The sequence below is a fragment of the Schistocerca gregaria genome, chromosome X, assembly GCF_023897955.1.
Source record: "Schistocerca gregaria isolate iqSchGreg1 chromosome X, iqSchGreg1.2, whole genome shotgun sequence".
Classification (NCBI taxonomy): domain Eukaryota; kingdom Metazoa; phylum Arthropoda; class Insecta; order Orthoptera; family Acrididae; genus Schistocerca; species Schistocerca gregaria.
Window position 1 is genome coordinate 206,764,421 of NC_064931.1, and position 27,568 is coordinate 206,791,988.

General features: G+C 44.9%; 1 long non-coding RNA gene across 1 annotated transcript; it reads left to right on the forward strand.

The window, feature by feature from the left end:
• On the forward strand, positions 1-26,492 carry LOC126298688 (uncharacterized). The gene is made up of 3 exons (XR_007552643.1): positions 1-115; positions 13,409-13,943; positions 26,180-26,492. It is a non-coding gene; the product is annotated as an uncharacterized LOC126298688 (long non-coding RNA).
• Positions 26,493-27,568: the final 1,076 nt, after the last annotated feature.

Below are 27,568 nucleotides of genomic sequence, written 5' to 3' on the forward strand. Positions count from 1 at the left end.
TATTAGTAATCTTTGGCAGAACTTCTCTCCAGTCAACAAGTGAAACGTTGGCAGTAGCTGTTAAAGGAGAGACGAGGACACATCAGCCTTCACGAGGAATTTAAGATTCTTTGTGGTAAGTTCTGTAGGTTTGGCAAAGGAGTTTCGTTAAATTTTTAATTAAATATATAATGCCGAAAAATTCGTCAAATGTTATTTTAAAGTTTTGTGGAATGTTAGGAATTCGTAGTAGCGAGTAAAGTGTAATGTGGATTGCTTTCCCTTCTGAGCCTGGTAATTTAACAGGGTGTATACCACCCGGGAGATCTGGTAGAAACCCGAGAATATTTTAGAATTCCGGGAATTTTTCAGTGTTTCGGTTTTCTGTTAAATTTTAGTGGTTTTGACTGGTAAGAACCGATACTCTAACAAAGGGTATTACTGCATTCCGCTACTGCAGAATAATACTTTAACAATAATACGTAAAGAGATAAAAAAACGAAAATAACTTTAATTGCAAAGGAAATGCTCCTTATACAAAGACATACAGTGCTCATGCAAACGTCTGCCAACAGTAAAATGTCAAAGGCTTTAGGAAGACTATGCAATGCTTCATGACAAATTACCTCAGATCAGTATAAAATCACAATTGTTTACATTAGGTTCGGTTTAGCAGTTACGAGCGGGCTCGTGCGCAGTTGAGTAGGGTCGAGGCCGACGAGAAAGACAGGCCGCGGCGCGTACGTCACGAAGGTAGTCCTGAACTCGCTCGCTCAGCTCAGCAGACAAAATGCATTTCTACACTTGCTACCTCGCAGCTGATCCTGTAAGTACTAACGAGAATTGCATCTTCGACTGGAATCTGCTGTTAAAGTCTTACTGATTAACGGTACTACTGCAAAATTTAAGTTAAGATATACTCGCTATAAATGGTACAAAGGCTTCTTTACAGTATTCAGTCTCTTCTGTCAAACAGTACTGTTTACATACTGGAAGTGGTGCCTTATGCAACTGATAACCATTTTAGCATGATTTTATTGTACATCTGTACAGCCGTAACAAATTATAAGCAGGCCAATGGACTTCCCATCATTGGACTAATAACACCATGATTCCATAATAGCAAGATTCCAGTAGAAGTTTGTTTTCGTTTGTACGGACACTCAATATTACTAGTAAACACGTGTAGAAACTTAGTTTGTCTGCTGATTTGAGCGATCGAGCAAGCGCAGGAGTACCTTCGTGACGTACGCAGCGCGGCCTGTCTTGGTCGGGTTTCAGTAGTAGATATGTAGCTTCTGGCTACAGGAGTGTGGCTGTTGCCTAGGCAAGCAGTCGCAACAAGCAGCTAGATGCTACCGGGAAAAGGGGGCGCCAAATTCATATTCTTGAGAAAAAAAACTAGTCACAGAGCGCCTAGCATCCAGTGCACTTAGGTCTATCGAGTATTCATATGATTTTGAAACGCATCCCTGTTGGTTTTTAAACATTCTTGAACGCGTTTTATTTCTGAATAGTTGATTTTTGAATGCGTGCATAGTGTACGTGATGTCAGGGGAATCTTCGTCGCATCTAGAAATAAACTTTCCGCAGACAAAAGGGGACGGGGCTATACGAGCTGACCTGAGTAAAGCGAACGGATGAATGCCTATCGCTGTCTGATTATGTAGTTGATTGGGTTTGCGAATGAGCAGCGTTGTTCTAGTTACTAGCGAAATCCATAGACTCAGACTACCAGAGTGGAAATAAACGACTAACGGGTGAGAAAGATTACGTATCATCTTCTCAGTGTATCCAAGAAATTGAAATTTTGACAGAACATTTTTGGCCATATCGCTTCACTGGTAAGGAGCAGTTGTACAATTTGACTAGCAGCCTCTTAAATTCTATTCAGGAAGTAACGCGGAAAACGTGTTGTACGAACATGTAACAATGCCTAACCGGAGAATAATCGCGAGATAACTAAAACTGTGATTCTGGCAGTGTTAGTGAAGTTAATCGGCGAACAAATTTTGACAATGTCATAAAAATGGCTGTCAAGTCTCGTTTATTTGGTGTTACAAAATTGCTGTAATATTAGAAGGGCCTATTTTGTTTTATCTAGCAGTGACAAAATAGACGTAGAGATCGAGAAACCACACAAGTATTGGATACTTCATTTGCATTAACAGCTTTTTCAGTATAACATTTTGATTTTTTATGTAGCAAAACGTTTGACAGACTTTGGGGTAATAGGTTCCTTTCGCAGAAAGGAAAGCACGCCATGTAAGGATTGAAGAAATGTGTACTTTTTGCTTGTCTCTTGTCCTTATTTTATGTATCTTATATTTAATTTCGTCAAACAAAACAGCAAGTTATTAGCTAATAGGCAATAAAGTGCTGATTTTCTAGAGTGTTCTTGTTCTTCCGATTACAAATAATCCCATCCGCTATTAAGTGCGAGATTTTTCTTACTCTCGCGTCAAATGAAAACCAAACGGATACCTGTGGCCGGGAGCTATCAAGTGAATTAAAATTCACATAATTACTGAAGGTTAAGATGTTTTTGGTTCGATTTTATTTCCACCTTTGTCAAGCATTAATCGCCTTGCAGAACGTTACTTTTGTATGTTTGCTAAAGAAATTTGGCTTGCCTTTTACGCAGAGGCAGTCCATGTATTTGAAACGAAATGTTTAATTCCACAGTACTGGCTAGTTTACTGTTCGCTGCATTTAAAGTGCACGATTTCATCTTCTGGCACGTATGGCATTATTCCATAATAAAGAACCAAACATGTAATACAGTGCTGGTGCTCCAAGAAAATTTACATCCCGAAAACCACACTGAAAAGCTTAATATCATGTCGATGTCTACTTCATTGGGAATCTGGACATACGAATGTGCGCTTTAAATGTGCACATTTTAGTATGGTTCACGAAATTCCGATGCTCTGAGTATCCTCTGATGTCTTGCTTCTTTCGACATGTATGATCTTCCAATGTTTTACACGCGCAAGCGCGGCGTCGCCTGTTAACTGCGCTCTCTGGCAGCTACTTAAACGAACCTATTTATAACAGGTCGCGGGAAAATATTGCCAATGGTGGTTTGAAAAGCGTTAATTTCAAAGTAAATGTCCTTTTTCGTAAGCTGAACTGTGTGCGAGAATGTACCATAAATTTCTTAAATCACAGAGCGTTTGACTCATTGAAAAATCAACTTTCATGACAAGCCATTTAGAATTTCGAACCCTGAAGATCAGACATAAATGTCATTATTAAAAATTTTACTTGCGCATTTGTGTGATACATCTTAAAGTGTAACACGCGCAAAAAGGTACGTTATCTGCGTAAGCTTAGCTTCTCTTGCAGCTTATTAACCTCAAAGACGAATATTACATGTGAAAGATGTTTTTCTTGTAGCAACACTATGTATATTAAACTATTAACTTTCCCGGTTTGTGTGTTCGTGCTACTTAGGTGATGTTGCTGTTGGCGGACTACATCACGTGTCCTATGCCCTGAATATCCGCTGTCATTGGCTGGCGAGATTACGTGACATGAGCTATGACTGGGTTACAAAAGCGCATCGCATCTAGATTTCAATGATTCAGAAAGTAACACGCGGCGTTTGATGGAATTCCAATGCATACTTTCGTAATACGAAAATACGCAGCGTACATGTTGCTGCACATCAGATCTCCAAAACGTCTTTCCCTGAGTTTCGTTTTCTAAAGTGCCGGGAAAGTCTGCGCTCGTGTATTAAACCATAACCATTCAAAGGATTGATACGTTTTGCAGTTCAGAGGGAAAATACACTGACTTAAGTGTTTTCACTCGGGAGGGAGTGTTTTTAATTGGGAAATCCGGAAAAACCCCGGTAATTTTTTCCTTGTCCTCGTCAGTAGCTATTTTCATTAAAAAAATTTTAAGTAATTCTCTTCTTGCGATGTATTGTAGTAAACTGGCGTAAATTTTTAGTAAGGTTAGAGCCTGACCCTCTTCGTCTAGGGAAGATAGTGGGCGTGGGAAAGGCAAAGTGCAATGCCCCATTCAAAGAGCAGTTCTGTTCGCTGAAAGCTGTGCGTCTTCATAAAGAACGAAAATCGTATGTTGATACTTCTCAAAGATAACACAGCAATAAAATCAAATAGTACATATTTGTTGCGTCTGGAACGCTAACCGAAGTGTTACGGTAATGTTGCGGATTAATGTGATAACTGAAATAGGTAAACTACTGTTAATTGTTTCTAATTGCTGTGTATCTTCAACTTGTGGGTAATTCAACAGATTGGATAATTTAACAGCATTCCTAGCCCCTTCGGGACATGGGGAAGTCTTGTAGCTTAATCCTATTAGAAGGGCTGAGAAAGTACCAATTTCACTAAAGTAGCATTAATTACGAACAGCTTTGGGCCTGTTCCATTTACAGGCATTGAGATTGTTGGTCGAACTCTCATCTCGCTTCTACCTGTTACATTTTTACAACAGTTCCACATGTCATTAGACGGATTGGCAATGCACAGATGGTATGCTCAATCCTCATAATGTGGAAATGCAAATGCCCCTAACACCCAATGTGGGTGGAACCGACGCTGCACTCGCTCATATTCGGCGATGTACTCCGCTTTCCAGAAGTCCAAAAGACTTTTATATGCCAGTGAGTGAGTTACCTTAACAAATTTGTGGTGCAGCACTGTCGATCGAAATGTCACTAATTACGAACAGGTAGTGTAAAAGACGCTGTTAAAATAAGTGTCCCATGTGCATGCACAGTGAGCTTATTTCTTTCTCCTCGTATGCTGCGTTAAAAGATCTGAGGAATGAGATACAGGGAGAGTGATAACGCTTTGTCCTGATAAACTAGCAACTAGCACAAATAGTACACCTAAAGACATCCTCCTTACGGAGCAGCTGTTGGGTAGTGACTATTGATTATACCAATGTATTTTGGATGTAGGCTGTGGTGGCTGCTGTAGCGTAACCCGACGTCTGACTGAAAGGTGTTTTCCGGCAAAACCCACAAATTTCACGAAGCAGCTCAGATCGTTCCTGGAAAGTGATGAGCCTATTTATTTCCATTTATTCTACCTTTCGCTCATCACCTACAGAATTTTGACTTCACACAACCTTTCAACCGCCTAATAGCTCAGTGGTCAACGTCTGGCTGTTAACGGAGTATTTGGGTTCGATTTCTGGTACTGCAAAGGATTACTTGGACTGGAACGATTTGCACTAAGCCTTGTGGTGCTATTTGAGGCGCAAGGAAATAGAGAAGTGGCTCAAAGGTTAAGGCCAACGCTAAGAAAGCGGTGTGCTGGCTGCAAACACCATCCAATGACATGGTGCTAGTGTGATACGGCGGGCAGTCAGTGTCTATTGGTCCATAGGTCCCAGAACGCGGAGCTTTCTTTTACGAACTTGTATTGTTAGGTTAGATATACTTTATTATACTTCCTCACGTACTAATCATTTCTTAGTGCTTGTTAATTTCATTGAGATTACATCGTTTTTATAGTCATATCGTCCTCAGTTGCGTGTATTACCGTATCTTGCATTTTCTCTTCGGGACTGTCCAATTAGGACTGTAACAATTTTTGTACACTTGTCGCCTTTATTCTTTGAAAGGCACCTTAAATTTCCTGGAATGTGTACATATTGTTTATGCTATTTACATATGCCTTATATATTGTAGGTTATAAACAGTCCAAGCCGTTTGCTTTTGTTAAGTGCCAGCTGAGGAGCAAAACAAATGTAGAAGAACCTTAACCACGCGTATAACTTCAAATTATTACATCGTAGAAAAACAAATGGCCGGAACTCTTCATAGTCCATATATGCAACGTTCTAAATGTAAACTAAAAGATAAAACCAAAAAAATTTGTACGTGTATTAGGCCGCTGAAGATGCCTTGCAAAGAGGCGGGATTCGACACACACGTGGCACAAAAATTTAGCATGTTGTATTTCGACGGCCCCAAAGTAAAACTTACAAACTTACAAACATACCATATTGTCATTAAGTTTAATGCGTTTACTGTATCCTTGTAACTGGCTTATTTTTACTAAAATCTTCTTCACGTTAAGATTTCATTCTCACGGCAAGGTGAGTTAAGTTTTTATCCTGGGTTCAAGATGACGTATATTGGAGCTATGTTATTTACTGCGAGGTATATAGCCCTTTCCACATTCCGGAAAACTGGGTATACTTCCGGCATTATAAACCAAAGGATAGCTACAGAATAGATTTCGCTGTTTTACCGTCGGCTTCCATCGTTAGCTTTGCTGTGTAATTACTGGCGCGAACCTAGTCCACAATAAATAGGCAAACGTGGTTTTTAGAGGTGCCCAGATATTAAATAGGTTCTCATTTCATTTTGGTAATCATTAAACGAATGGGCTGTCCTGTAAAACGCGTAATACTTCATGGTAACAAAGTTCTCTCAGGCCACACCATGTCATATTTCATTCAACGTTAAATACCGATAGCGTATCTTAAGTGAAACAGTGCACGTCGTGTTCAACATGAAGCTGCTACATTATAGACGTATGCATTATAAAAACAATTTTAATAGAACTGAAACCATATGGAACAATTTGAGGTGGTATTCCAGTTCTTTCATTTAAACATCCTCATGTATAGATCTCACTTTCCAGACTCTTGCGGCCATTATGGAAATTAGTTTCCGCTTTGTCTGTGTCAAATTTAGTCCCCTGAGTACCCCAGAGTGAAAGACGATGTATGGAATTGTAGGAACAGAAAAATTACGTAGATGGCCAAGGAATAGAAACGATCGTAGAGGATAACAATATTAAAAAACTTCCTGCGGTCTGTGGACGGATTGTACAAAGCTTAAAGACTTCGAGAAACGATATTTGCACAATATTTGTGTAATACTATCAGCGCATCGATCAAGATAAGATTCGGTGGCAGACTTCAGACGTTTGTCCAGACACCAAATTCAGGATTCCTTTCCCCAAATCAGGGCTGGCAAAGTGTGGTTCGCTACATGTTCACCTCCAGTGAGCGTTAGTTGCCATGCTCAAAACAGGTTTGGTTAATTAGAGTACAGTTAAAAAATGTTGACCAAACTGACGGTTAAAAGTGCTCTGCAGTGTGTCGACGGTGCAGAAGCTGTGGTCGGTAGCAGTCTTAGCTAAATTAGTACGGTGTATTTTAAAATTTCTTTGCGTTACCCGTCAGCAAGCACCACGAGGAAGTCACTCCGCTGTGCAGTGAGCTGTAACGAAAATAACGGATATAATGCGCTGAGGAAAGCCATAAATGTCCTCGAATAATTTTTTGGAAGAAATTAATGGCTAATACGGAGAAATTTTTCATAGAGAAATTCGTTGAGTACAGGTAAATGTTTAACTCGCGTTCGTGCAGTTAGAATGTTTTTTAATAGGGAGGTTAAAGCAGGTGAAAGATTCACTTTATCAGAATGATTTCCAATAATTTTTAAAATCATTTAAATGATCCCAGTTTACACTGTCAGAGAAAGAACGCACTATGTGTTACGTTTATGGATGTTAGTGGATTCTGGTGTGAAATAAAATAGTGGAAATTTGTAACAAAGTAGGGGAAATTAGTTACTTCCAAAGGGCTTGCACATTGAAATAAATACATGGAAATAAATACATGGAAATAAAATTTTCGAGATTTAATTCCATCATTGGTGAGGTCGGCAGTGGATTTAACTAGTTTTAAAGATAAGTGTATAGAGCTAGGTATCATTTTTAAAAATCCGATGGAAATTAATCTTCGCAGTATCAGAAAACTTAAAGAATCAAACACTCACGTCATCCAGAATAGAGGCCTAAATATTCTAATTATGCCAAAAGATCGCTAGCCTGAAATGACTTTTCTCTTAACATACTTTCTTTGGTCGATACACATTAGTGACAGATTTTTCTTCAAAAAATGGCTCTGAGCACTATGGGACTCAACTGCTGTGGTCATGAGTCCCCTAGAACTTAGAACTACTTAAACCTAACTAACGTAAGGACATCACACACATCCATGCCCGAGGCAGGATTCGAACCTGCGACCGTAGCAGTCGCACGGTTCCGGACTGCGCGCCTAGAACCGCGAGACCACCGCGGCGGGCAGATTTTTCTTCGAGGTACATTAAATCCGCTCACTACAAGAATTTGTCGAATCACTTGTTGGAACGTAAACTCATTTTTCTACAACGCAAATTGAAATCTAATTGCTAAAACCGTGGTGACTAGATATAATCTAGTATCTAAATGTATGATTAATGTGAGTTAGGAAAATAAGTATACACGTTTCAGTAGTGCATATCTCTAGCCTTTGCGTTTAGGTAGTTACTGGGGAGAGGGGAGGGAATGACTTGGGAACGAAGTTTTCGTATCTGTCCTCAATATTCTGGCAGTAAAGAAAGTTTGCTACAGTCGCTTGCTATACTAAACCATTTCCAGTAGTGTAGTCGCATGTGCTGCTTCGTTCAGTTCACTAAATGCACGTCGTTCATGTTCAGCAAGGGCGCAGATATTAACTCTTCTGAGCGCTCTAGTGAGTGCGCATATTCCATAAATAAGTTTTTGCAGTAACACTGAGCAGTAAACTGTTCATTGCTGGGAACGTGCATAATAAACGTATGTATTGTGAACCATATGCAACACCATTTGTTTATGGAAATGGGAAACAGAAATAAAAATTTTCTTAGACGTCTGGCAACATCAATTCACAAGGAAGAGGCAGTTAGATTTCATTTGGTTCTCTCGTCGTGCAATGGAGGTTACTATTGTCACATATGTTAAATCAGGGAACACTTTTGTCAAAGTTACTTTTTCTTGAACAAAAATAAAAGTGGATGCATTGAGCCTACTACATTACTAAAATGTGCCGAAACGATCAGCTCTACAACACTATCGTTGCACCATTCTCATTTGGAGTAATGCCTAATTTTAGAACTACCCTAGATATTTTGTATCACAATGAATTCAAATTCAAAGAAAGCAAAATTGCTGTGATTTTGATCATTAACGGACATTTTAAGTTACCCCATGCTAAGTTGTGACACTGCTTCTTGCCCTGAGCAAGTGTCGGTTAGATCACAGTGGTTTTATGAATACTTCTGCTCATTGTAGGCTTCACAGTAATCTTCTGCAGACAGATTCCTCCTTCGTTGGTGCGATAGGAGATAACATGCTACGTGGAAGCAACGAGAGTGGCGTAAACACAGTGGCATATAAGTAGTAACTAGTGAACACTCCAAAGATTCATCTTAAAATAGCATAATCCATCTATCATAGCACTTTCCTGCTAAATATTAAGTGGCACACGTTTATTAATGTTTGAAGTGTCAACCCCTTTAGAAATCACTTTGGAACAACTTCCCTAATTTCCTCTAAGATATGGTAACATAAAATGGAATGTTTGTGATACATTCTCGTGTATCCTTAACTACATTGGTTTGTTCATGCTTAAATCAGTCATGTCCCTCCGGAAGTCACTTAATGAGACGGTTAGCTTTAGCCCCAATGCAACTTTCTTTCCGGCTGTCGTAAGACGTCTCTCAAAAATGTCTGTCGTGGGCGTTACAGACAAGTGAAACTTCTGCTGGATAGTGAATTGTACATGGAGCTATATCGAAATAAACTGAGGGAGCTTATTTCCATGTTATGGATTTCTTATCGTATTAAGAACGAAGACGAAAAACATGTCGACTGGGGAAAGACTGAGTTAAATTGCAAGTTTTTGTAGTGGTACGAAGTCTCATGAGCAAACATCCTAAAATCCCCGCCCTTCGAATGTATGCTGGATGTTTGAAGCTCATTCATGTTCTTATTGAAAATTCGGAAACCGCGTGCTCTAGTAGCAGCCTTCTCCAGTACAAAATTATGCTTCATCAAATTCCTTACAAAAACGGTCCTAGTCTCTCTAATACTATGTTGCAGAAGACGGAAAATTGCTTATTAAAAATAGTTACAATGTTACAAAATTTGTCATTGAATAAAGTGGGTTAAGGAGGAATAAGGGTTTGTACCATAGCTAAACGCAGGACGACGGTAATAACGGGTGAAGGGTTTCCTGGGTATGTGACATGGAAAGGAGGTGATAAGAAGCTTGAGTAGGTAGGTTGCCGGATTGCGGTCAACACTTTTTTCATAGGTCTGCAAAAGGAAGAATGAGCAGGCAGCTATCCATTCCTTCTACCCCACGTCAGAAAGAGCTACTATTGGGTTTGTCACAAAGATAAACCGACCCTTCAGCAACTCTCCTTGCGAATCACTGGTGACCGGGTGCGCAGACGCGCCAGTTGGATGCTTAATTTGCACAAAGTGTATTAACGCTACATTGGATACAAATAAGAATTGCTAACAACATTCAGGGAAGGAATGTTTGACAGATTAAATGTAAATCGTTCACACTATTTTACTGCTCCAAGGAAATTTTTAGACATCCTGCTAAATAGTGGCGTTCTTGCAGGAAGGGAAACTTCTACCGCCAGCAATACTGGCTTTTTCAGTTGGTTAGCTCTCCAGCATTTCCTCTCCAGCTCTGTTACGTATGTAGAAAAATGAACTTCGCCCAGCTCGTGTTGAAGATATTCCAGGTATTTTCACTCTATTTACAGTTGTTAGTGAACTTCTATATAAAATACGATCCTATAAATACAGGCTGAGAAGATCCTAATTTGAACCTCACTTACCTTCGACGAGTTAATTGGAAAGAGGTTGGATTGGTAAAGGAGGCATCTTGCTGCCGCTGCAGTCGCCGCCCTGTCGTTGACTGAATAAGTTATCGCACTTCACATAATTTTTACGGAGTGGATGCGTAATTCCCTTACATTCAGGAATTCGTAGTACTGCTACAGCGATCTGACCTTAATTAAGCCGCTTAAATGACATCTCCAGTATACAGTGGAAGATGGGTAACAATGTCTAAAGGAATAAGGCTGAGCATTTTAAAGTTAGTGATTTGCTGCATTGCATTGCATGATTATGTTCAGGGATCTGTAGTTTCATAGCAAAGTGACCTTTCAGGCAGCAAATTTAAGCCTCTCTGGTTCAGATGTTCAGTGCGGAGGCTGAGGTGAGGAATTATATACGTTCAAACTGTGAAAAACATGGTACCAAAGTACAGTACATAAATTAAAGTGTTTAAACATAATACATATTTGTGGTGTGCTAAACAGTGTGGTAGACAGCTCTAGCAGTTAAGCATTTTCAAATCTCACTTGAAAGCAAATAAGTTTACGCTTAATAAACCGAAAACTCCACTACATAAACGGGTGGTCAATGAAGTCATGTTCAATCACATAAGAGAACTGGACAGGATGTAGAAAAGTGCAAAGATTCACAATAATTCTTAACATAAGCGTTTTTTGGGTTAGTATTGGCAATACATCCCTATTCCATGCAGTGTCAACTCTCTGGAAACAAATGACAAAGACCCGTCTGTACATAGTCGCCAATGGTTCATATAGCTAACTGCTTACGGGATCGTATAGCTGCGTGAAATGCCCTGTAGTTTATAGTGACGTATTGCGGTAGAGGATGGTTTGCATTCTTGATTGGCAGTTCTGAGGGCCTATGGAGGTGGACAGTGAAAGACAATAAGGCGACCTACGTACGTCAACTGCATCTGTGCTCAGCCAGTTCCACCCCCAGAACACCCCTTACTCCTTAATATGGTTCCGCTGCACTTAGTGTGGCATAAAGACTTATTTTTCTTAACACGTAATTCAATGCTAATTTTTTATCTGTTAAGGTACCTGCGATTTGTCATCCTTTGCCATGCGAAGCCGGCCCGGGGTGGCCGAGCGATTCTAGGCGCTATAGCTTGGAACCGTGCGATCGCTACGGTCGCAGGTTCGATGTCCTTAGGTTAGTTGGGTTTAAGTAGTTCTACGTTTTACGGGACTGACCTCAGATGTTAAGTCTCATAGGGCTCAGAGCTATTTGAACCATTAGCAAAGAGAAAACTTAATTCTGAAGAAAAGTGCATAGAACGTCTATTGTAGGAAATGTAATATAGTTCAAATCTGTAGCGCGAAACATTGGTCAGACAACACTTTTCGAGACACTAAAGGAAAACCTGAACTACCGTCACACCCTATTGGTGAAGAATTTCAGTATGTTCATCACTACAAGCCCCCCCACCCCCAACACCATAGCCTCTGTACAGATTGCTACTACACGAATACTGCTTATAAATTTTCTTCGTTGAATCGGGTATACGGATGGTTAACTTGCGAAATAACGGATTCCAGAAAACTCAACAGCCAGCGAAACGCCCCTAACTAGAAGACTCAATTATCTAAATGCCCACTTAATCTGTTCATGCTGCGTTTCCTGATATGTATTCCCTTTGGTAAAGTTCCGGCCTGTTGCGTTACATCTGTATGGTAGCAGTCTTCAGTGCTCGTAGTTAATGAGAACCTAATCTCTGGTGTAATAATGCAGTTTCCTTTCCCCATTGTAGAGCAACACGGTCTCCTTTTCACCCTTGCAGTGGGATGCTCAATACTGCTAATGTGTTCAGTCCCATGAGGGGGGAAATGAAGGGCTCTAGTAACTTGGATAATTTTAATTCCACTCTTTAACAAAAAGCTTGAAGTGAAACTTGTTTTTGTCAGGTGATATCGAAATTGTAGTTTCGAATATTTTACGGATTTTGGGGGGAAGGGTTGGGCCTCTAGGGCCTGAAGCTGGGGAGACACTTGAAGCGACTTACCAGCAATTTTTTTTTTCGCGCTAACATTACACAACTCAAACTGGGAGAGGCAAACTGATGTTGCTACACTAAGTACTCCACCACACAAAATGCGGCTTGAAGGGTTCAGCTGTAAAGGTGGACGTAGACGAAAACTTGTCAAAAATTCAACTGAATTTTCACGCATATTTGCTTACGTAGTCATAAATTATCTTGATGCTGATAGAAACTTTGTCGTAGATTCGGTTAATTGGATCAGTATTGGGATGTTGGCCAAGGAATGCTTGAAGTTGGTTACAGTTCACTTAATTTTTAACGTGTATGTTGAAAACACGTAAGAGGCATGAAGATGGTCAGAAATTCGAATGAATGTCCGTGGTCACACATTGTTTTACTATTGTTAATACGTTCTGTGACCAAATTCAAGGAAGCAAATGAGGCTATACGAATTACTTAAACTGCGTTTCCCTTAAGCTATATTACGATCTCTTGCTAAGTCTCCATACGGACCATTATTCACTTTCCTGTTACCTTTAACGTGCGCTCATTATAGATCTGAGGCGGAGTGTAATGGTGCAGAAACACTGAAATACGTTTGGGTCAAAAGAAAACAAATTTTCTTACTTCCAAAGCCATCTTCATGGTTCATGTTCAGGCAAACAAGCAATACGCTTCAAAACCATTGCACATAAAGTAACTGTTCACTAATTTACTGATAAGTGACTAGAGTAATACTTTTACAAAGCGACATTTTTCAAATTCACAGCGCCAAGAGACACCATCGGATCTACTCAACGGGTCATCTAAAATGCAGCATTTAGCAACCTCCAGCCCATTGTCATCAACGATGAAGAATTCATTTCTGTGCAGCCCCTCGTTCAATGAATCGACGTTGAGGACGCCCCCATTCGGTGATTCAACGTGCAGACCGCACTCACATTGCGTTCCCAGGAGGTTACCCATCAAGGTCTTACCACGGACCTCAACCTGTGGTTCGACGTGGAGATCGCCCTCGTTCAGCGATTCGACGTGGGGACAGCACGCACAGTGCGTCCCCAGACGGCTACCCATCACAGTACAGGCGGCGCCACAGACCTCGCTACAACAGATGCAGAATCCTTGCAACCAATCCCAGGCAGTGGGATGCTACGCTCCTCAGGGCTTTCAGTACCAGATGACACAGCACACAGTTACGACGACGACTACAACAACAGAGTTCCGGATGATCTCTGGGGTCCAGTCATCACAGATATGTCCACATCAGTGGATGTGACTTCTGCAGCAGTTAAAAATTTCTACAGGTAATTGTGGTGGTGGTGGTGGTGGTGGTGGTGGTGGTGGTTAGTGCCAGATTGTCATCCACAGCTTCGTGCACGTTATGTTACTTGCACATTTGTTAAACATATCTGCTGTTGAATACCAGGGCTAAAAACATGACTGTAGTTAATTGTTCGGTGTGGCCATCGTTGAAGTGGTAACTCTGGGACAATGGAAATATGTCTGTCGATGACAATTACTACATGGGACGTTACTGTAGGCTGAATTATTGCTTTAATGCCTTAATATGCGAAATATTAGACATGTCAGGTCTTGGAGCCATGACACTGATAATGGGTCTAGACACTGAGAAACCTCTTCCAGAGATATGCCCCCAGGGGGTCCACAACTCTTTTGTGGATACGTGCATGGGCAGCATGGGACCCCAAGCTATTGCAGCCTTCCTTCTTTGCAGGGCTGCATTTCCTTAGCCTTCCCATCCTTGCTACTTTCCCCTCGCCCTCTCCTTTCCCTCTCGGTGTCCTTGATTATGTTGACCTCCCCCCGCTGTCCTCCTGGTACTGTTGGTTTTACAATTTGGCTTTGTTGCGTAATCACCTCCTGCTTTCGGGACTCCCTGGTCCCCCTCTGCGGTTTGACCTCCATTACTAAATTTCTGTAGTGTGAGCCATTTGGAGAAGAGCACCTTAGCTTGTCTCCGTGTGAACTCATAGTACATTCCACCTTTTCTTTAACATTGTTGTCTGATGACAGGGTGCACAGCCAGCACAGTAGCCAGCCCGTGTGGTGGGGTCGCTATGTACCCTTTTGGTTGCGCCCCATGAACACACAGGGATCACACTTCTGATACCTGAGCTGTGACCTCCTTGTGCAAGCCTTCGAGTGGTTGCTCGTCATCCTAGAGCATCGGAACTCCCTGCAATGGCTGCTGTGCCAGATGGCCCTTGCTGTCGCTGGGTGGTGCCTGTGAGGAAAGCCCCTGATCGTAGTGGGTGGTATCAGGGCAGATGCATACGGGTCCAGAAATCTGGCTGTCCTCCTGCGGCCATTTATCTGTGTGGAACTGATTCTTAGTGATGCTTCTTGCCCCTTCAGCCTTCCTTTCCATGGCTACCCCCTGGGAATAGGGTCAGGCCCATCGGCTAGGGGTAGAACCTTTCCCCTGTTATCTGGTTTGTACCAGGACTGATGGGGATACTTCCACCATTACCAAACCTTTACTCTTTGTGGAACACACTGAAGAAAAGTTTGGCGAAGTCGACTCCCTGAGCGAGATGTGGTGGGGTTCACTGCTGGTCAAAAGTGCTTCAGCTGCCCAATCTGCGGCCCTTCGTGCCTGTAACCATTTTGGCACAATTCCTGTGTCCATTACCGCCCACCAGTCTCTAAATATGGTACAAGGTGTGATTTTTCACAGGGACCTCATCCTTCAAACTGATGAACTTCGGGACAATCTCGGACGGTGGGGTGTTCACTTTGTTTGGCGTGTTCAGAATGGTCCTAATGACAATCATATGGATACTGGTGCCTTTATCCTGGCCTTTGAAGGGGATACCCCCCCCCCTGAGAAAGTTGATTATGGTCTATCGATGTGATGTGAAGCTGTTCATCCCACCTCCTATGAGGTGTTCAAAGTGCTTGCGTTTTGGACAGGTGTCTTCCCACTGTTCACAGGCCCATCTGTGGTGATGGGACGTCCACTCCATGAGGAAGTTCCTGTGTTCCCCTCCCATATGCAAATTGTCATGGTAGTCATTTTCCACATTCACCAGATAGCCCAGTATATAAGAAGGAAAAAAGATGAGTAAAAGTGCCTCGATCGTTTAACCTACAGAGGCCTGTCAGAAATATACACGACTTCACCCTGTGTCCAAGACATCTAGTTACGCCTTCGTTACATCTTCACCCCTTCCTCACCCTTCGCCGGCCACTGGTCTAGTGGTTCAGGCGCTCAGTCCAGAACTGTGATACTGCTACGGTCAAAGTTTCGAATCCTGCCTCGGTCATGGATGTGTGTGATGTCCTTAAGTTAGTTAGGTTTAAGTAGTTCTAACTTCTAGGGACCTGATGACCTCAAATGTTAAGTTCCATAGTGCTCAGAGCCATTTTTTCCGCACCCTTCCTTACCCCCATCCCAGACTCCTCTCCTCCACCCCTCCCCTGTGGCTCCCACACCTTCTCCTCTGGGCGCTGCTGCCCCTCCCCAGTTGGTAAAGTGTCCCACTCTGTCAACATCTGCCAGTCAAGGGCGCCTCCCCCAGGATGCCCCTTCCCAGCACCTTCCAGGCCAAAGGTCTGCTGCCGCGCGACGACCGCGAGCCCCAGGTCGCCCGGTCTTTCTGTTTTGATCTTGCTGCAGCTGACTACATTATACCACACAGCCCTCCTCGATCTCTGCCTGAAAAGAAGAAACATAAGTCCCAGGACAAAGAGCCTCTGGTGTCACCGGAGGTCCCTTCTCAGACTTCACAACCAGATTCTGACCTGTCGTTCATGGATGTCGCCCCTTCCTTGTCGGTGACTGGTGGGGACCTGGCGGTATGACTGGATGCAGCGTGTTGAGGCCCCCTTTAAACCATCGTTCTGTGGTTCTCCAATGGTATTGTAATGGATACTATCGTCACCTTCCGGAATTGGAATCCCTTCTTTCGTCCTACTCTGCAGCTTGTGTGGTTCTCCAGGAATCTAATTTTACTGATGCTCACTTACCAACCCTCTGTGGGTTCCATGTTCTGTCGAAATCGGGTCGGACCCCTGCGGGCCTCTGATGGCGTTTGTACGTTGGTCTGTACACATGGCTATTACCTTTAAACACCTCCGCGCTAAAGCCCGTTATTAAATCAGAGCAAGTGGATATGTTGGGAATGATTTGTTCCTTCCCTTGGTTCCACTGTCGCTCTGCCACAGGTATGGGCTAAACTTCGCTCTCTCCCAGGTTGCCATCGGCAGTCCACCCTCCCAGGCCTTCACCTCCCAGATGGCCTTTGTACGGACCAATTAGTTCTTGTGGAACATCTTGCGACCCATTTTGCAATGGCATCAGCATCAGCCTCCTATTTGGCTGCTTTCCTTCACCAGAAACAGTGGGCCGAAGCTTCCACCTTATGTTTTACCACTTGTGAGTAATAATCTTACGAGCCTTTTACTGAACGGTAATTTCTTTCTGCAGTTCTTCTCATGATACGGCCCCTGGCACAGACCCCATTCATAAGCAACTGCTTAAACATTTCACTGCTCCACAACAGCAACATCTTCAGGTGTTTAACCGTATCTTGCTCCAGGGTGACTTCCCTTCTCAGTGGAGGGATAGCATCGTGGTTCCTGTCCTTCAGCCAGGTAAGAACCCATTCTGTTGACAGCTATTGGCCAATTAGTTTGACCAATGTTGTTTGTAAGTTACTTCAACGGATGGGAGCCTGTCAGCTCAATTGGGTCCTCGAATCTTGGGATATATTGTCCCATTACCAGTGTGGCTTCCGAGAGGGATGGTCTCCAATCGATCATTTACTTCGCTTGGAATCAGCAGTTCGGCAGGCTTTTTCCCAGAGCCGTCATTTGGTTGCAGTGTTTCACCTTCGCAAGGCCTATGACACAGCCTGTTGACATCACATCTTACTTACCCTTCATCAGTGGGGTCTTTGGAGCCCACTCCCGATTTTTATCCCCCAGTTCCTGTTCCATCAGTCATTCAGGTTTCGGGTTGGTACCGTTTTTAGTTCTCAAAGGACCCAGGAGACAGGCATCCCACAGGGTTCTGTCTTGAGTGTCCCTTTTTTCTTCCTCATTGCTATCGATGGACTTGTGGCCCCTGTCGGTCCCTTGGTCGCCTCTGCCCTGTATGTGGATGATTTCTGCATTTGGGTTAGTTCCTCCTCGATGGCATCTGCAGAACGGCAGCTCCAGGGAGCTATACTGCGTTCCTCTGTATGGACCCTCTCACACAGGTTTCAATTCTCTCCTCTAAAATCGCGGGTGGTCCACTTGTTGCGTACTACTATCCACCCTGATCGACCCCCCCCCCCCCCCCCCCTGCGGGTCGTGGGGTTAGAATAGGCCCAAGGTATTCCTGCGTCTGGAGACGGACGGTTTCACGACCTATATTTGCGTTCATTTTGGTTTTTCACTTCTTCTGGTTTCTTCCTTCCTTTGGTTGGTTCCTTTCTTCGTTCTTCTCCATCTCACGGTCTTATTTACTCTTCTACCTGCCTTCTTCTACCTGCCTTGTCTCCGGTTCGGCGTTTGAGACAGTATATCCTTTCTTTCCCTCTCTCCTTTCTTTTTCCTCTTCCTTCCTCCCTGTGCGTGCCTGAAGGCCGACACACACGTTCGCACACGTAGCCGGTGACGGGGTAACTCGTAATTCCCCGCCCTGGGTAGACAAGTAAGGCACGCACGTACCCCCTGGTAAAGGCCAGGCCCAGGGAGGGGTGATTGCCTGAGCTGACACCTTCCGACCATGCCAATTGGTCCCTCCGTCCGTTTCTCGGGAGTGTGACCTGAGGTGTGAACAAGCACCTAAGGTGGGAGTGCCCTCTGCGAGGGTCCCCACAAGGAAGGAGTGCGCCATCGGAGACGCTGGCAATCATGGGGGATTCCTCCGCAATGGATTTCTCTTCTTCTCTCTCGACTTCTGCCGACAAACGGAAACTTGACCAGCCACCAGTGACAAAAGTACTACCGCCTGCCCCACAGTTCCTCGTAGTTTCTCGATCTGAGGACGGAAAGGATTTTTCCTCTGTCAACCCTTTCGTTATCCAGAAGGGCGTAGATGCCATAGCCGGATCTGTCAAGTCTTGTACCAGGTTGCGTAATGGTACCTTGTTACTAGAAACTGAGAGCGCCTTTCAGGCACAAAAACTGCTTCGGGCCACACTCCTGTACACGTTTCCTGTCCGGGTGGAGGCTCACCGCACTTTGAATTCGTCTCATGGAGTGGTCTATACTAGATCACTCGACGGATTGACTGACGAGGAGATTCTTTTCTCGCTGAGCAGGGCGTGACCCCTGTCCATAGGGTCATGAAAAAGGTCAAAAAAGACCTTGTACCCACCCGGACACTTTACTACACCTTTGACAGTGTTCAGCTGCCGTCACGCATCAAGGCGGGCTACGAGGTTATTTCTGTTCGCCCCTATGTCCCGACACCTACGCGCTGCTACCAGTGTCAGCGTTTCAATCACACTCGTCATTCTTGTTCCAATGCGGCTACATGTGTGACTTGGGGCAGGGATGCCCATGAGGGTGACTGTCCACCTCTGTCTCCTCGTTGTGTGAACTGTCGCGGTGACCATGCCGCGTCCTCCCGCGACTGTCCTGTCTACAAGGAAAAAAGCTGTATCCAAGAAATTCGGGTCAAAGAGTCTCCACCTCGGCTGCTCGCAAGTTATTCGCTATCAGGAAGCCCACTTTGCTCCCAGCGGGGAAGTACAGGACTGTACTCGCCTGTCCTCGGACTACCAGGGAGGTGGCGACGCAGACATGCGATCTGACCTTAAGCACTACGGTCGTCCGTTCGGCCAGTGCTAAGATCGCCAGGTCGACGTCTTCTCTTCCTCCCGTCGCCCCCCGACAAAAGCACTTTTATCAGCTTCTGCCAGGACGAAGACCCAGAAGTCAGAAGCACGGGCCTTCAAGAAAGAACCGTCTCGTGCAGACCTTCTACGTACCTCGAACCCTCAGCCATCGACCAATCTTTCCACAAAACGGCCTTCCAAGAAGGCTCATAGGAGGCAGTTCTCCTTCCCCGCCACGGCGCATTTCTCCTCCAGCGGTTGCCGCCCCAGGCCGTCATCCGTTTCGCCTGGCCGCACCGCTGGTAGCCGAACATCTGGCCGTTCACAAGATGGCCGATGAACCTATAGAACAGATAAACGATGACTGTCCGCCTCCTGCTAGCGACGGCAGTGCTCGCTCGAAGCCAGGCCCTCGGTGGCCTTCTAGATGACCCCTTCTTGCATCTTCTCACGATGGCACTTATTCACTGGAATATTCGCAGCATTCGTTCCAACCGAGAGGACTTGAAATTGCTGCTCCGCTCGCACGGTCCGCTCGTCGTAGCCCTCCAGGAAACGAAGTTACGTCCATGCAATCAAATTGCCTTGGCACACTACACCTCTGAGCGTTTTGACTTACCCCCTGTGGCAGGTACTCCGGCTCATGGAGGGGTTATGTTGCTGGTCTGGGATGATATCTACTATGATCCCATCATATTGCACACCGGCCTGCAGGCAGTTGCCGTCCGCATTACTCTCCCCAATTTTACATTTTCCATCTGTACAGTTTACACTCCATCGTCGTCTGCCGTTACCAGGGCAGACATGCTGCAAATTATTGCCCAGCTCCCTACACCATTTTTGTAAACTGGATACTTCAATGCTCACCATCCTATTTGGGGCTCTCCAGCATCCTGTCCGAGGGGCTCCCTGTTAGCAGACGTTTTCAACCAGCTCAATCTTGTCTGCCTCAATACTGCCGCCCCTACTTTCCTTTCAGACACCTCTCACACCTCTTCCCATTTAGACCTCTCTGTATGTACTACCCAGCTTGCACGCCGGTTTGAGTGGTATGCACTTTCTGATACATATTCGAGCGACCACTTCCTGTGTGTTATCCATCTCCTGCAGCATACCCCCTCCCTGTGCACAACTAGTTGGAACATCTCCAAAGCAGACTGGGGCTCTTCACTTCCAGGGCGACCTTTCAGGATCAAACCTTGACAAGCTGCGATAGTCAGGCCGCACACCTCACGGAAGTCATTCTCACTGCTGCTGAATACTCCATCCCTCACACTGCTTCTCCACGCCGCGTACCGGTACCCTGGTGGACCGCAGCATGTAGAGACGCCTTACGTGCTCGTCGACGTGCTTTACGCACCTTTAAACGCCACCCTACAGTGGCAAATTGTATAAATTACAAACGATTACGTGCGCAGTGTCGTATTTGTAAAGAAAGCAAGAAAGCCAGCTGGGCTGCTTTCACAAGCACCTTCAACAGTTTTACTCCTGTTGTATGGGGTAGCCTGCGCCGGCTATCAGGCACTAAGGTCAACTCACCAGTTTCTGGCTTGACGGTCGCGAATGACGTCCTTGTGGCCCCTGAGGATGTCTCCAATGCCTTCGGCCGCTTTTTCGCAGAGGTTTCGAGCTCCACACATTACCCCCCTGCCTTCCTCCCCCGAAAACAGGCAGAGGCGGCTCGGCCACCTAATTTCCACTCCTCGAATTGTGAAAACAATGCCCCATTCACCATGTGGGAACTCGAAAATGCACTTGCCCGGTCACGGTCCTCCGCTCCGGGGCCTGATTCTATTCATATTCAGATGCTGAAGAACCTTTCTCCTGCGGGTAAAGGTTTCCTTCTTCGTACTTATCGCATCTGGATTGAGGGACATGTTCCTGCATGCTGGCGCGAGTCTATTGTTGTACCGATTCCTAAGCCGGGGAAGGACAAGCACTTGCCTTCCAGTTATCGACCCATCTCGCTTACCAGCTGTGTCTGTAAGGTGATGGAGCGAATGGTTAACTCTCGGTTGGTTTGGCTGCTCGAATCTCGACGCCTACTTACCAATGTACAATGTGGATTTCGTAGGCGCCGCTCTGCTGTTGACCATCTGGTTACCCTGTCGACCATCATTATGAATAACTTCTTGCGGAAGCGACCGACCACGACTGTGTTCTTCGATTTGGAGAAGGCTTAAGACACCTGTTGGAGGGCGGGCATTCTCCGCACCATGCATACATGGGGCTTTCGCGGAGGCCTCCCTCTTTTTATTCGTTCCTTTTTAATGGATCGACAGTTCAGGGTACGTGTGGGTTCTGTCCTGTCACACCTTTCGCCAGGAAAACGGGGTGCCACAGGGCTCAGTTTTGAGCGTCGCTCTCTTCGCCATAGCGATCAATCCAATAATGGATTGCCTCCCAGATGATGTATCAGGCTCCCTTTTTTTGGACGATTTTACCATCTATTGCAGCGCGTAGCGTACATGTTTCCTGGAGCACTCTCTTCAGCGTTCTCTCGACCGTCTTTACTCTTGGAGTGTCGTGAGTGGCTTCAGTTTTTCTGCCGAGAAAACGGTCTGTATTAACTTCTGGCGCTACAAAGTGTTTCTCCCACCGTCTTTACGACTCGGCCCCGTTGCTCTCCCAGTCGTGGAGACAACAAAATTTTTAGGTCTTATATTTGACAGGAAACTTAGTTGGTCTCCACATGTCATATTTGGCTGCCCGTTGTACCCGTTCTCTAAATGTCCTCCGTGTTCAGTGGCACGTTGTGGGGAGCGGATCGAACCGTCCTACTTCACCTATATCGGTCGATCGTCCGCTCCAAGCTGGATTATGGGTGCTTCGTATACTCTGCACAGCCGTCCATCTTACGCCGCCTAAACTCCATACATCGGGGTTTACGGCTTGCGATCGGAGCGTTTTATACTATTCCCTTAGTCTTCATGCTGAAGCCGGTGAATTGCCACTCACCTACCGGCGCGATATGCTGCTTTGTCGTTACGCCTGTCGGCTTCTGTCAATGCCCGACCACCAATCATATCGTTCCTTTTTTGACGATTCTCTCGACCGTCAATACGGGTTGTATGTCTCTGCCCTGCTACCCCCTAGAGTTCGCTTTCGTCGCCTCCAACACCTTGATTTTTCACTCCCTGCAACCTTTAGAGTGGGTGAGAGCCACACGCCACCTTGGCTCCAGGCTCAGGTTCGCGTTGACCTTGACCTCACCTCGCTCCCAAAGGAGGTTACCCCCGGTTCAGTATACCACTCTCGTTTTGTCGAACTTCGTTCGAAGTTCATTAATATGACCTTCATTTATACGGATGGCTCTAAGACCAATGACGGGGTCGGGTGTTCTTTTATTGTCGGTGCACAAAGTTTCAAATACCGGCTACATGGCCATTGTTCGGTCTTCACAGCTGAGCTCTTTCCCCTTTCCAGGCTGTTCTTTACGTCTGCCGCCACCGACATTATGCTTATGTCATCTGCTCCGATTCTCTGAGCGCCATCCACTGCCTCAGTGATCCGTATCCGGTTCCCCTTTCGTGCACCGGATCCAACGCTCTCTTCAGCAGCTGGTGGACGACGGGTCTCCAGTTAGCTTTCTGTGGGTTCCTGGCCATGTCTGTATCCCTGGGAACGAAGCTGCAGATGCCACGGCCAATGCTGCGGTCATCCAGCCTCGGACGTCTTCTTTTGTCCCTTCATCAGATTGTAGAACGATCATTTATCGGCGCATTTTATCAGTGTGGCATGCCGATTGGGCTGCACTTAGGGACAACAAGCTTCGGGCCTTGAAACCTCTTCCCATAGCTTGGACGTCCTCCTCACGTCCTTCTCGGCGGGAGGAGGTCGTTTTGGCCTGGCTACGAATTGGACACTGCCAGTTCAGCCATCGCCATCTACTGACGGCAGCGCCGGCGCCGTTCTGTCCATGTGGGCAATTGCTGACGGTCCGCCACATTTTAACGTCCTGTCCGGATTTTACTACGCTGCGTCTTGATCTTGGCCTGCCATGTACTCTGGATGCCATTTTAGCGGATGACCCAGGAGCTGCTGCTCGCGTTCTTCGTTTTATCAACTTGACACGCCTGTCTAAGGATGTTTGATTACGCTGTAGTTTCTTAATCCTATGTCTGTTAATACGTCTTTTAGTGTTGTCCCTTTTAGTTGCTGTTTTAACCTTGTGCCTCGCGGTACATTCCTAAATTAGTCAGGGCGCTAATGACCATTGTAGTTGTGCTCCCTAAAACCACAAGAAAAAAGATCCAGAGCTTTATCTCGATGCTTAACGATTGCCTGTGGTCCCACAGTTTGGTTTTTCTGGGTCTTCTTTTCGACAACAAGCTCACTTGGCTGCCACATATCAGACTCCTGAAGGTAGGATGTTTCTGTAAACTCGATGTCCTTCGCTTCCTTACCCACTCTTGGGGTGCGGACCGTTTCCTCCTTCTCCATGTTTATCATGCTCTAGTTCTGTCTCGCTTGGACTATGGTTGTCAAGTTTATGGTTCAGCTGCTCCTTCCACACTGCATGTGCTGGATCCTGTCCACCATCGTGGTATCCGTTTGGCCACTGGTGCCTTCCCTACTAGCCCTGTTAAGTCTCTTGGATCCTATTCTACCCTGTTCCCAGACCATGGACTTGCCCACCCGACTACCGGCCACAGGCAGGTTTACCGATTGGGTTCGGCCTTGGGTCTCTTATACCGTGATTTTCTGCTTCCTTCTTTGTCCTGTCTTCCTCGCTCCCTCCCCTCCCCTCCCCTCCCCTCCACCTCCCCTTGGTTAGTTCCTCGGCCTCGAATTCGGATGGATCTCCGCAGAGGTCCATCCCCCTGGCGATGTTCCGTTCCTTTTTCCGCCGAATTTTATGGGAGTTTTGGGGTGCTGTTGTTTTTTCACTGGTGGCACTAAACCTGCTAATCATGTAGGGTATGCCTTCACGTCCTGTTGGAACGGAAAATCTGCTGCCACCTACAAGTGGGGTGTTTACTACGGAATTGATGGCAATTTCCAGGCCCTTGCCTTTACAGTCCCAACACAACCGTGTTTTGTTATCTACCGACTCGATGAGTGGCCTTCTTGCTATTGATTGTTTCGCGCCATCCCTTGGTCTCTGCCATTCATGACCATCTCACTGACATTCACCATGCTGCTTGTTCCACTAAATTCCTTTGGGTCCCTGGCCATGTGGGTATCCCGAGTAATGAACTCGCTGATCGTTTGGCTGGGGGAACAGTCACATACCCCGTTTTTTGTAACCCCTCCTGCAGCGGATTTACGGCTTCACATCAAATCCCACTTCGCACAGTCATGGGCCAACGCTTGGGAGGCTAATCCCCTGTCTAATAAACTTCGTGCGATTAAGGTGACTCCAGGCCCGTGGCGTTCCTCCTTTCGCCTCTCCTGAAAGGACTCGACCAAATTGTCCTCTCTGCATTGGCCATACCAGGCTGACACATGGCTTTCTTTTGCATGATGAGCCACCCCCACTTCGTGGTTGTGGAGCCTTCCAGTCAGTAGCCCACATTTTGGTTGAATGCCCGCTTATTTTGGCTCTGCGTGCTAAGTACAGTCTCCCCCACACTTTTGATGTTGGCTGATGATTCCTGGATGGTCTCTCTGGTTCTGTTTCCTCCGGGAAAGTGGTTTTTATTCTCAGTTTTAAGGTTTTCAATCTCTGGTGTTGGGGCAGGGCGGTGAGTGTTTGGTATCTCCCACTGTAAGCCGTGTTTGGAGATTCCTGATTCACCTCCCTGACTGAGATCCTCATTTCTTCCCCTTTTACTCTGTTTTTACCTTTTTTAAGTATTGGTTAGTCTCCTTTTCCCATACGTATTTCTACACTGTAGCGGATGCACCTTTTAAGTCACAGGTGGTCTTGCCTATGCTGCTTCAGCATAGCGTTGGGTTCGTTCTCTTGCCGACTTCCCTCATTTTTTTACCGTTAACATGACTGCCCTATTACGTTTTTACCTTCTTCCCCATTATTGTTCTGACTTTCCTGAGATGTCCCATTAGTGGAATGGACCCTATTTGAAACAAGGGACTGATGACCTTGCTGTTTGGTCCCTTAAACCTCAAACAACCAACCATCTTTCTTACTGTTCTCCTCTCTTTTTCTGTTTTCCTCCCTTTCTTTGTTTTACCGTTTTCCTCTCTTACTGTCCTCTTTTCTTTTTGTTTTTCTCTGCACCCCCTCGCTCAATATAATTCCATGGGAAAGTGTGATACGACGTCACAAAATGGAGTATCATGCATCTAAAACAAGATGGGGACACCAGTTAAGCGTTTACGTAGTCCTAAATGGATGTGTCTAGGCTGGATGGCATTCTGTCCCATTCCTGTGCATCTCCTAGTGTCCAATTACTCCTGTAAACGTGTAGTTAAAGTTGTCCAGTCTCTGGATCACAAAAATGTCAGAAGTACATAAATGGCATGTGACATGGCCGTAGTTAATTACCTAGACGTGAAAAAATCCTGAAAAAAGGAGATGGGAGAATCCTTAGGGAAGGCAAAGAAGAAAGCAAAGGCCCTGATTGAGAGGGTACAACAAGGTGGTAACGGATAAATTCTTCGAAAACGTTTCATATTGTTCTGTGTGAAGACATAAATGGAAATCATCGTATGTGATTGAGCTTGAACTGTAATGTGATGAATACATCCTAACAACCTTTCGAAATTTCAGTTTTTAGTCATAGTGGTATATGTGCAGACGACTGTTTGGTTGAACACTGACTGGACGTACTTGTTCGCAGCATTGGCAACACCACAGGCCCTGCAGCTCTACGTGTGGGCAGCGCTCTGCAGTGTGGGGGTCGTAATTCTCTTGGCGTAGTCGAGCTGCAACTACTTGGACATCTATCAACGCCAAGGAACTAGATGGGTTTCCCAACAGCTTCCTAGCACATCTACCCAATATAGAGCATTAGCAATATAGAGCATAAGCAAAATTAAATTCTAAATGATTTCATATAATTTGATAACTTTCTCGTATTGATAGTAAAGATGCACCAAACGTAAGTGGAAAATGTTTAACGATTGTTATAATTTTGATAAATTGCCAGGAAATACCTTTTAAAATGAGACTTATGTAATTTATTTTCGTATTTTACTTTCATGTTGATTTAAATTAAGCTTCAAAACATTCATTGCAGGCAATGTATATTATCGTAACCACATGAATTTTTAGTCTAATAAAACTTCTATGTATAAATTTTCTTCGATGTTAAATTCTCCAAATATGTTCCCTTCTGCAAAATAAGCCTAGTTTTACAATAGGGAAACAATGAGAAGCTGCTCTGTAGCTGCGACTGGGTCCTGTTTTCAGTGCTGGCATTATGGACATTGGTTAAATATCCTTACTACTTAATGCTACTTACAATAGACAAACACATTCATCGCCTGATACATTCCCAAGTTTGTTGGCTAACGAGGAGTGAGCAAATTCAAATGGCATGACAACCTGTCGAGGATCTGTTTCCTAGGCCACAGCCTGACAGTGGGAGGCTCGGATTTCTACGGCTTGGCAGTAGGCTGTTCACCAAACGGGGATACCATTATATTCATAGATAGCAAAAGTGTAGTCTGGTAGGCCTACAATGCATCACAAAACTTCGATCACTTCTGTAGAGTTGGATCATTAATTTGGCCTACGTTGGAAAGAGCTGTACTGAACAAACTACTTCTAATAAATAAAATGGAAACAGGAGAACGTCGCGTGAGTATATCACTGAGGTTCAGTAAAATAAAATGAAATATTGGATTCGTTCACCGTGTAACACTTAGGAATGCGGAAGTACAACGGTAAAATCGGCCATTCGAACACCTACGAGGAAGGTTAAGGCACAAACTAGCAGCCCTAATTCATCATTTTCTACTTGAGGAGAAACAAATGACTTCACCCTGCAAGTGACAATTTTTTGTATCTGTTGCAATCAAAAAATTGTCACGGGTGGTTTGCATTGGACAGCTTCATTTCAGTATCTTACTGTAATTCCTTTATCTACTTCAGTTACCACATACAGCATTTCAGCCCGTACTTAGGTTTTTGGAAATGCATATGTTACAAATCAGTTTGTCCTCAAGGTGTGCTACAGACAAGCAATACCGTAGTATTTACTCTGAACCAGTCAAAACTTTTAGCT